This window comes from Meleagris gallopavo, chromosome 6, assembly GCF_000146605.3.
Source record: "Meleagris gallopavo isolate NT-WF06-2002-E0010 breed Aviagen turkey brand Nicholas breeding stock chromosome 6, Turkey_5.1, whole genome shotgun sequence".
Lineage (NCBI taxonomy): Eukaryota > Metazoa > Chordata > Aves > Galliformes > Phasianidae > Meleagris > Meleagris gallopavo.
Window position 1 is genome coordinate 1,918,561 of NC_015016.2, and position 8,188 is coordinate 1,926,748.

General features: G+C 49.1%; 1 protein-coding gene across 1 annotated transcript in view; it reads right to left on the reverse strand.

Annotated features, from left to right (window-relative positions):
* Positions 1-196, reverse strand: part of ARF1 (ADP ribosylation factor 1) — an 11,943-nt gene extending 11,747 nt beyond the window's left edge. The window contains exon 1 of the mRNA XM_010712278.3: positions 43-196. The gene's annotated coding sequence lies outside the window, so the exon portion shown is untranslated. The remainder of the gene's footprint in view (positions 1-42) is intronic.
* Between the last annotated feature and the right edge of the window lie 7,992 nt (positions 197-8,188).

Sequence of the window (8,188 nt, forward strand, 5' to 3'; positions counted from 1 at the left end):
CGAGAATGAAAAAGGGACGGAAAGAAGATAACGGAGACCCACCGGTGTCAGCTGCTGCCCCGGGCAGTGCGTCTGGCTGTCCTCGGGCTGTCCCGCTCGGAGCCGGCTCCCCCCGCGCCTCTCAGCCGCTCTCCGCCCAGGCACACAAGATGGCGGCGCTCCGGGGCCACGTCAGTGCCAGCACGCGGGGCAGCATGGGTAACCGAGGATGCGAGGGGGCGGGGCTTAACGTAAACCCCGCCCGCCGTCTAACCACGCCCAATCAGCGCCCACGCCCCTGGACGTGTGGGGTTTGATTGACGGCGCCCTTAATGATGGATGGGCAGGGGGGAATGGGGACGCAGAGTGAGTTGTGTGGAAAATAAAATTAATGTGGCTTGAATGCTCCAGAGAGTGGAGTAGGAACACATCTGGTAGTTGGGGATGGTTTCCTTTCAGCTTTGAGTTACTTCAAGGTAAATTGAGGCCATGTGCCGTCCCAGGCTAACTCCTAAGTACTGCCTTTATAAACACAGGCAGAGGAGTTTTAAAAGACAGCAGGCAGCCATGAAAACGGCTTATTCTGGGTTTCTCCACAGTGCTCATATTTACACTTTGAAGCCCTCCATCCAGCTCTCAAACAGGGCTGTAAGTGCCCGCCAGCCGAGCACACTCAGCATTCCCATACACTGGAACCTGAAGTGCAAACTGAGTCCTTCAGCATCCTTCCTTTCCTTACCCAGCAGCTGCAAGGAGAGCAAATCAATTTTCTCTGTTCCCACACAGGGTTGCCCATCAAATAGTGTTCCACGAACAATTCTTCCCATGCACATAAACTGAAGTGACAATAAAGGATGTAAACACCTCATGCCAAACCTTTGAGGAACAGCCCATATTTCCCAGCCCATGCTCATATAAAATACTGCCAGTCTTCATGATCTCAACATCCGACACATCCCACGTGTTTATTCGGCTCAGACTGCTGTCAGCAAAGCATCCCAGAGTGATGCTTCTGCTAAACGAGCACTTAGTGGCAAAGGACATGGAGAAGGACCCAGGAAAATCATAGAATCACAGAGTTGGAAGGTACCAAGGTCATCCAGTCCAACTGCCCCGCAATGAAGAAGGGCTCAAAGCTCAATTGCCCAGGCCCTGCTCCAGCCTGGCTTTGAAGGTCTCCACATGCTTGAATCCCTCCTTCTCCCCATATTTCCTACCAAGGAACTCCTGGCATTTACATGTCTCAGAATCACCCCCGAGAATAAAACCCCATTGGTACATGTATCCCCTTGGTCAAGAGCACTGGCTGGTGTAACAGTGTGATCCCCATGCCTGGTTGCTGAACCAGATCAGGAGGGTGCTCTGCACTAAAAATAACCCTTCTCTTCCACCCCCCTCCCCCCACTTTCTGTTATTTTTAACCCAGAGCAGCTCTTCATTTTGACTCAGAGCGTGGAGGAGCTGCTCGTCCTGTTGCTTTCTCCTTATCCCTGCAAAACTCTGACTGGCACAGGGTCAACAGGGTCAATCCAAGTAGGGTGCATGGCTTTAGGGGTCTGATGGCATCTCAGCCACAGAATCATGGAATCATAGAATCATAGAATCATAGAATCATAGAATCATAGAATCATAGAACCATAGAACCATAGAATCATAGAATGGCCTGGGTTGCAAAGGACCACAGTGCTCATCCAGTTTCAACCCCCTGCTATGTGCAGAGTCACCAACCAGCAGCCCAGGCTGCCCAGAGCCACATCCAGCCTGGCCTTGAATGCCTCCAGGGATGGGGCATCCACAACCTCCTTGGCCAACCTGTCCCAGTGTGTCACTACCCCCTGGGTGAAAAACTTTCTCCTAATATCCAACCTAAACCACCCCTGTCGCAGTTATGCATGCAGAAACCCAGTGCTTGCAGAGAGCAGAGGTGATGCTGTGTACAGAGCTGGCAGCAACGTGTCCCTATCTGAGTCACAGCTGCTGTGATGCAAGATGAACATGGTGGCCAGTGACTCATGGCGTTTGAAGAAGGAAATAGGCTTCCTTGTGCAGCTGGGAGGGCAGATGTGTGGCCACCTTATTTTTCTGTTGAATGAGAGTTCAGGGCAAAGGACAACATAGGATTCTCTGGGACACTGTGATGTGGACACTGGGTGCTCTTGGGGTGGCTTTTTGCCATCCGATTGCCTTAGAGCTGCTGAGCTTTCCTCCTTCTTGGCAGCCTCGGGTGACCAATCTGCAGAGATATGCCCTGGCTTCTGTGGGGCTTGGCAGACATTGGGTTGATAGCCACTCTATTTTGTGCTGCTCTGCAGGGCTGTGTTAGCAGGTCGGCGTTGTCTCACCTCTGAGTCTCTCACATTTGGGTGAGAATCACAGTTACTCACAGGAACTGAGATACTCTCCCCCCCCAACATCTGTTTGCTACATTATCTACAGAAAAAAAAAAACAGCAATTATTCCTTGCTTTTGGGGTTCCTGGGGTCACCTATTGGTGGTTTGCAAAGGAAGACTTCCAGTCTTTGCTGTATAGTCTGGAAGATCTACCATGTTTTACCATCCTGGAGGGTGAAAATGAGGATAAAAGCAAGCTAAACTCGGCAGGCAGAAAAAAGAACAAGTTTATCTGTGGCAGAAAGACCCACGTTCCCAAGAGCACCTCAGATGTGGGGCTGAAGCACAGAGAGAGATGAAAGCAGAGCAGCCTATGACACCAACTCCCTTGGGATAGTGGGCAAATGACTGCAGCTCTCTCTGCCTCACTTTTTTCTCCTTAATTCAGAAATAGCTGCGTTTCGTGACTCAGGGACGTGCAGCTGGGAGCAGAATGTTGTATAATGCTAGTGCTGCTAATATTTAACACCACTGCTGACACCTTTGGATAATCATAGAGCAGGAGCATCAGTAAGGTTGGAAAAGACCACGAAGATCATCAAGTCCAACCCCAACCCATCGTCACCATGACCACTGAACCCAGTGCCACATCTCCACAGTGCTTGAATACCTCCAGGGTTGGTGACCCCACCCCTCCCTGGGCATCCTGTGCCAATGCATTGCCACTCCTTCTAAGAAGAAATTGTTCCTAATATTCAGCCTGAACCTCCCCTTGCACAACTTAAGGTGATAACTTTAGGGCCACAATGCTCTCTGTTGCACATGCAAGGGGATGATAGGCTGTTAATCAGTCTTTCAGAACCTGGGGAAGATGGATTAGAAAGGATAAGTTGGTTCTTCTGCTGTCATTTATCCATCTCACCTCCCTTTAGCTCTTGCAGGGCAGATATCCCTGCTGAGAAGGTCCTTCAGGTCTTCCTCGAGTAATTGGAGATAGAAGGGAGTGACTCACTCATCCTATTCCAGAAACCCGCCTCAGTGGTCCTCCATCACCGACCATAAACCATCTGTACCATTACATCTCCATCAGCCACTCATGGCTCCAGAGATGTCCATGATCACACAGCCCTCCTGGGCCTATGAATGCCCCCAGCATCATTTAAACTCCACATACTTAATTTACTCAGCGTTTGGGTTGAAAAACAAATACCAGAATGATGCTTTGCCTGAGAAATGCTTTGTGATCTGCTCAGCCTACCCTGGAAATCAAATATCTGTGGTCAAGTGGTGCTTGCTGGGTGCACCTTCTCCACAGAACACATTCAAAATGAAAGTGCTACCATTAATGTGGACTACATCTGATAGCATTTTGGGCAGCAGAAGCTCGAGTCTTGATAAAGGCATTGGTTGGTACCATGAGAAGTCTCTTCCTCCACTTTCTCCAATTTTGGGTTTACTCTGTGGGCAGCATTTTAATGCTGAAACTGATGTGCCAGTGGTACAGAGACCTGTGCTGGTGGTGCTGCAGCTGGAAATGAGGCTGCATCAGGCAGCCCAATCCATGGAGCTCAGATCATAGAATCAGAATCCTAGAATTACAGTCATCATCCTGGATTCCTAGAGTCCTAGAAACAAGGAATGGTTTGGACTGGGAGGGGCTATCTGATCCCAACCCCTGCCGTGGGCAGAGACACCAGACCAGGTTGCCCAAAGCCCCATCCAACCTGGCCTTCAGCACCTCCAGAAATAGGGCATCCACAGTTTCTCTGGGCAGCAGTGCCAGTACTTCACCATCATCATAGCAAAAAAATTCTTCCTAATGCCTAATTTAAATCTACCCTCTTTTAGCTTAAAGGCATTACTACTTGTCCTATCACTACGTGCCCTTGTAAATAGTCCCTCTCCAGCTATCCTGTAGGCCCACATGTAGAAGGATGCTATAACATCTCTCCTGAGCCTTTTCTTCTTCAAGATGAACAACAATCAATGCTCTCAGCCTGTCTCTATAGGAGAGGCCTTCCAGTACTCTAATTATTTTCCCTCCTCTGGGCTGCTTAAACACCACTGTACCTCATCTTAGGTATCCTTGGCACCACTCATGCCACCCCATTGCTACCAGGTCTTCCAAATCAGAAGCATGATAGATCCATGGGATTACTTTCACGGGTATGGACTGATGGTCCAACACTGCTTGGGCTCGCTCTGTTCACATTAACTTTACGGACAAACCTGGGGCAGTGACACTGAGTTTAACGGGCAGCTCTTCTTCCAATGGAGTCTTGTGGGGTGTGCTGAATTGGGTCTGATCTCTGGGACCAATTTGGTATGTGGGATGGGCAGTGCAGCAATGCCAGAGAATCTTCCTTTGAGTTATCCTATCCCTAGTCCATCAGTGACATTGCCAGAGCTTTTCCAGGTTCTCCCATGGATGGGAGATGCTGTCCAAAGGCAAAGACAAAAGACAGGAACGTCAAAATGTCAGATTTGGAGAGGTTTATTCAATTTTAAGGTGCTCCATAAGGGAAAGCTATCTTTCCACCTCCATGGTGCTACCCTGTTGGGTAGGTTTTGATGTCCTTATGCTTTTAATGACCACGCACAGAAAAACAGGACTTAGAATGATCGGCTGAAATATTTCACCTGTAGCAGCACATTGCCATGAAATTCTTTGGTCTGCTAGTAAGACTAATTACACCTCTGAAGCACCAATATTGCGTTCTGCCATCCCTGGCTTTTTCCAAAATGATTTCCAGTTAATTAGCTGTAACAGAGAGTACCTCAGCTTTCCATATGAAGTACCTCAGCTACAGAGATCTGCAAGAGGAGGTATCAAGGTTATTATCAGAGTTTTTTTCCTGGATGGGAATGAAGTTTCGGCCGTTCTCCATCATCAAAACCTCATTATGTTATGCAGTCACTAATTGACATGCCCAAACCTGGCAACTTGTGTCAAAGGGGAAGACGGCACTCACCCTGGGACCCGCCAATCAATGTCACAGCCATCCCAGGCCCACGCTGAACTCTGACCGCCCGCAAGAATGGCAGTGATTGTTTCAGTTGGGAGGAGAAAGATGGAAGCCAGCCTAATTATAACATCAATGTCAGGCCACATACCCCCGCTGGACACCTGCGTGATGGAGAAAAAAAACAGACGGCGGCTGTTGGGATCCAGCTTGTGTGAAACTACTCAAGATGTCCTGGCTTCTTTGGGTTTTTCGGGACTAAAAACTTCACTTTGAAGAGTTTTGTTCATCCAGGAGCCATTTTGTGGGAGTGTGGAGATAGACACTGCAGAGCAATTGCAACTAGAATGATGGTAGGAGTGAGAAATGCCAATATTCAAGGGAAATCCTGGGCTGCCTGCAGCCAGGTTTGCCAAGCAGAGGCAGTCGGTATTGGTGCAAGGAGGAAGGACTGCAGAGAAGGCATTGGAGGTAGAAAAAAGGTACGGTATGGTATGGTATGGTATGGTATGGTATGGTAAAAAGGTGGCCTCAATCAGTCCAAAATGGGATCATCTAATTTCTTTTTTGCCTAACTACAAGGTAGCCATTCACAGCCAAGTACATTCCCTGCTCCTTTTTACAGTTGTTACGGAGGAACATTGACCCAAGGTTGTGATTCATCCATTCTTTTCTAAATACCTGAGATGACTGCTGGACTTCCTGAGGAGCCTTCAATGAGTGCTGTCTCTGTTTCATCAAAACTCCTGCATGGAGAAAGGTGAGCAGGGGTAGAGGTGAGAGAGGTCCTGGGCTGATCATGCAAAGATCAGATGAGAACTGGGGGATCTTGCAGCTGTTCCCAGGAGAGCTTCAATCCAAACCTCGTAGCCACAGTGTCCCCACCTCCGTGGAGGAGGCTTGCTTATTCCCCATGCAAATTTTGGGTCTCAAACTCCTGCATTGCCAGACAGGTCCCAAAATCATCAACAGGTTTTCCTCCTGGTGAATGGCTTGTCCTAGCCTGGACCCTGCAATGTAACAGGTCCCCGTGTGTTTTTTAAGCTTTGTCATAGTTTTTGCACTGTCCCACAGACCTAGAGCTGAGGAACTTCCCCCTCTTCTTGCCCTGACCACATGGATAGTAGGATCTGTGAGGGCAGTACCAGTGTGATGAGGTCACATGCGAGGCAGGTCATGAGTTTTTCCTCCAGCCCAAGGCAAATCTCCTGAAGTCAAAGACAGTTTGACCTCCATGTGGGGCTGGGCTTGCAATGCAGAGAAACTAGCGAACAAACAGCTGCTCCCAAGGTCCCATTAGTTAAAATTCAAGTGTAAATTAAGCTCAGCTCCTGGCTTGTATGGCCCAGTAGTGCTTGAGCAACCTTCCATTTAACTGCAGATGAGGGCATTCTTGTTTAAGGACGCTGTCAGTGCTACAAGTTCACAGAGGTCCAAGGAGTTCATGAAATGGAAATCCCATCAAGGATCCTTAATCTACCTGAGCATCCAGTTTGGCCAAGGAGGTTGTGGACACCCCATCCCTGGAGGCATTCAAGGCCAGGCTGGATGTGGCTCTGCGCAGCCTGGTCTGCTGGTTGGTGACCCTGCACATAGCAGGGGGTTGAAACCAGATGATCATTGTGGTCCTTTTCAACACAGGCCATTCTATGATTTTATGAAACCTATCAGATGTGATTGGAAGTTGGGGAGGATCTGCTTGGCCTGCCCTAGGGTGGCTGCGATGTCCGTGGGCAGCTCTGTATAGTGCCTGTGAGCATCACAGGTTTAGTGGGCACAGTGGTGATGGGATGACAGCTTGTCAAGGTGATCACAGTGATCTTTTCCAACCTTTATGATTCTGTGATCACAAATGAGGGTACTGGGAGGTCTTCTTCGCAAGGGCATCATCTGCAAGGACATCTTCCTTGCCCAAGAGCATGTTGGAGTGCATTAGCAGAGCAAGAACTGGATCAACCAGCTCCCAAGCAAGGACTGGCCAAGGGCTAACCGCACACTCCAGACCCTGGGGTGTCTTTTTCATTCCCTCCAGGATGCAGGGTAAAATCTGTGCCCACCCCATGCTATGATGTGGTCTGGCCTCCTTGTTTTAGCCATCCCTTGGGTGAACGTTCATTTATTTCAATTATCTCTTTACATTTGCAGCATATGCCCTGCACTTATCTCTAGGGAAACAGCTGTGATTTATCCTGCGGAGTTAGATTGCAATTAACATTTAAGCCCATACCCGTGATGTGGTTACAAAGGCAATATAATGAATCAGCCTTTTAATAAGCTCCGTAACCTTTGAAAACTCACTTGGGTGGGAGCTGGGCACACGCGTGTGCCAGCAGATAACGCGTGGCTGATGCTGGCACTGTTGAAATCACTCCACCCTTCCCTGATCTGCTGAGCAGCGCCCGAGGAGCACGTGCTGCTCACTAAATTAGAGCTGGTGATGTGAAAATAAACCAAAATAGAGGCTGATTTCCTATTTTATTCTGCAGGCATTGGTGCAAGCTGGCGGTGTGGGCTTGCTGCAGGGGGTTGCTTTTGGTGTTTTGATGGAAAGGCTGCAGGGGACCATCTACCCCTTGCCATCACATTGGAAAATGAGGGAAAAAAATTGAGATTTTGGGGTGCAGGGCAGCAATCCCAACCTATTTGCAGCTGGGGTCCAAGGTCTGAAGCAGTGCATCTCTGGAACTTGCACTATCCAAGGAGCAGTAACCAGATGGGTCATGAATTGCTGGAGGTCAGCAGGTGTGGAAATGAGACCAGGAGAATGTAGGTGGCATGGAGCATGGTGGGACTTCACAGAAGGTGCTGGCAGAGCCCGTCGTGGGCTTGGTCCCTGCACATGGCATGAGTGTGACAGGGCACAGCTCTGAGACAAGCCACGTGGATGGTGCACAGGGATGGAAGGTTGGGAGGAA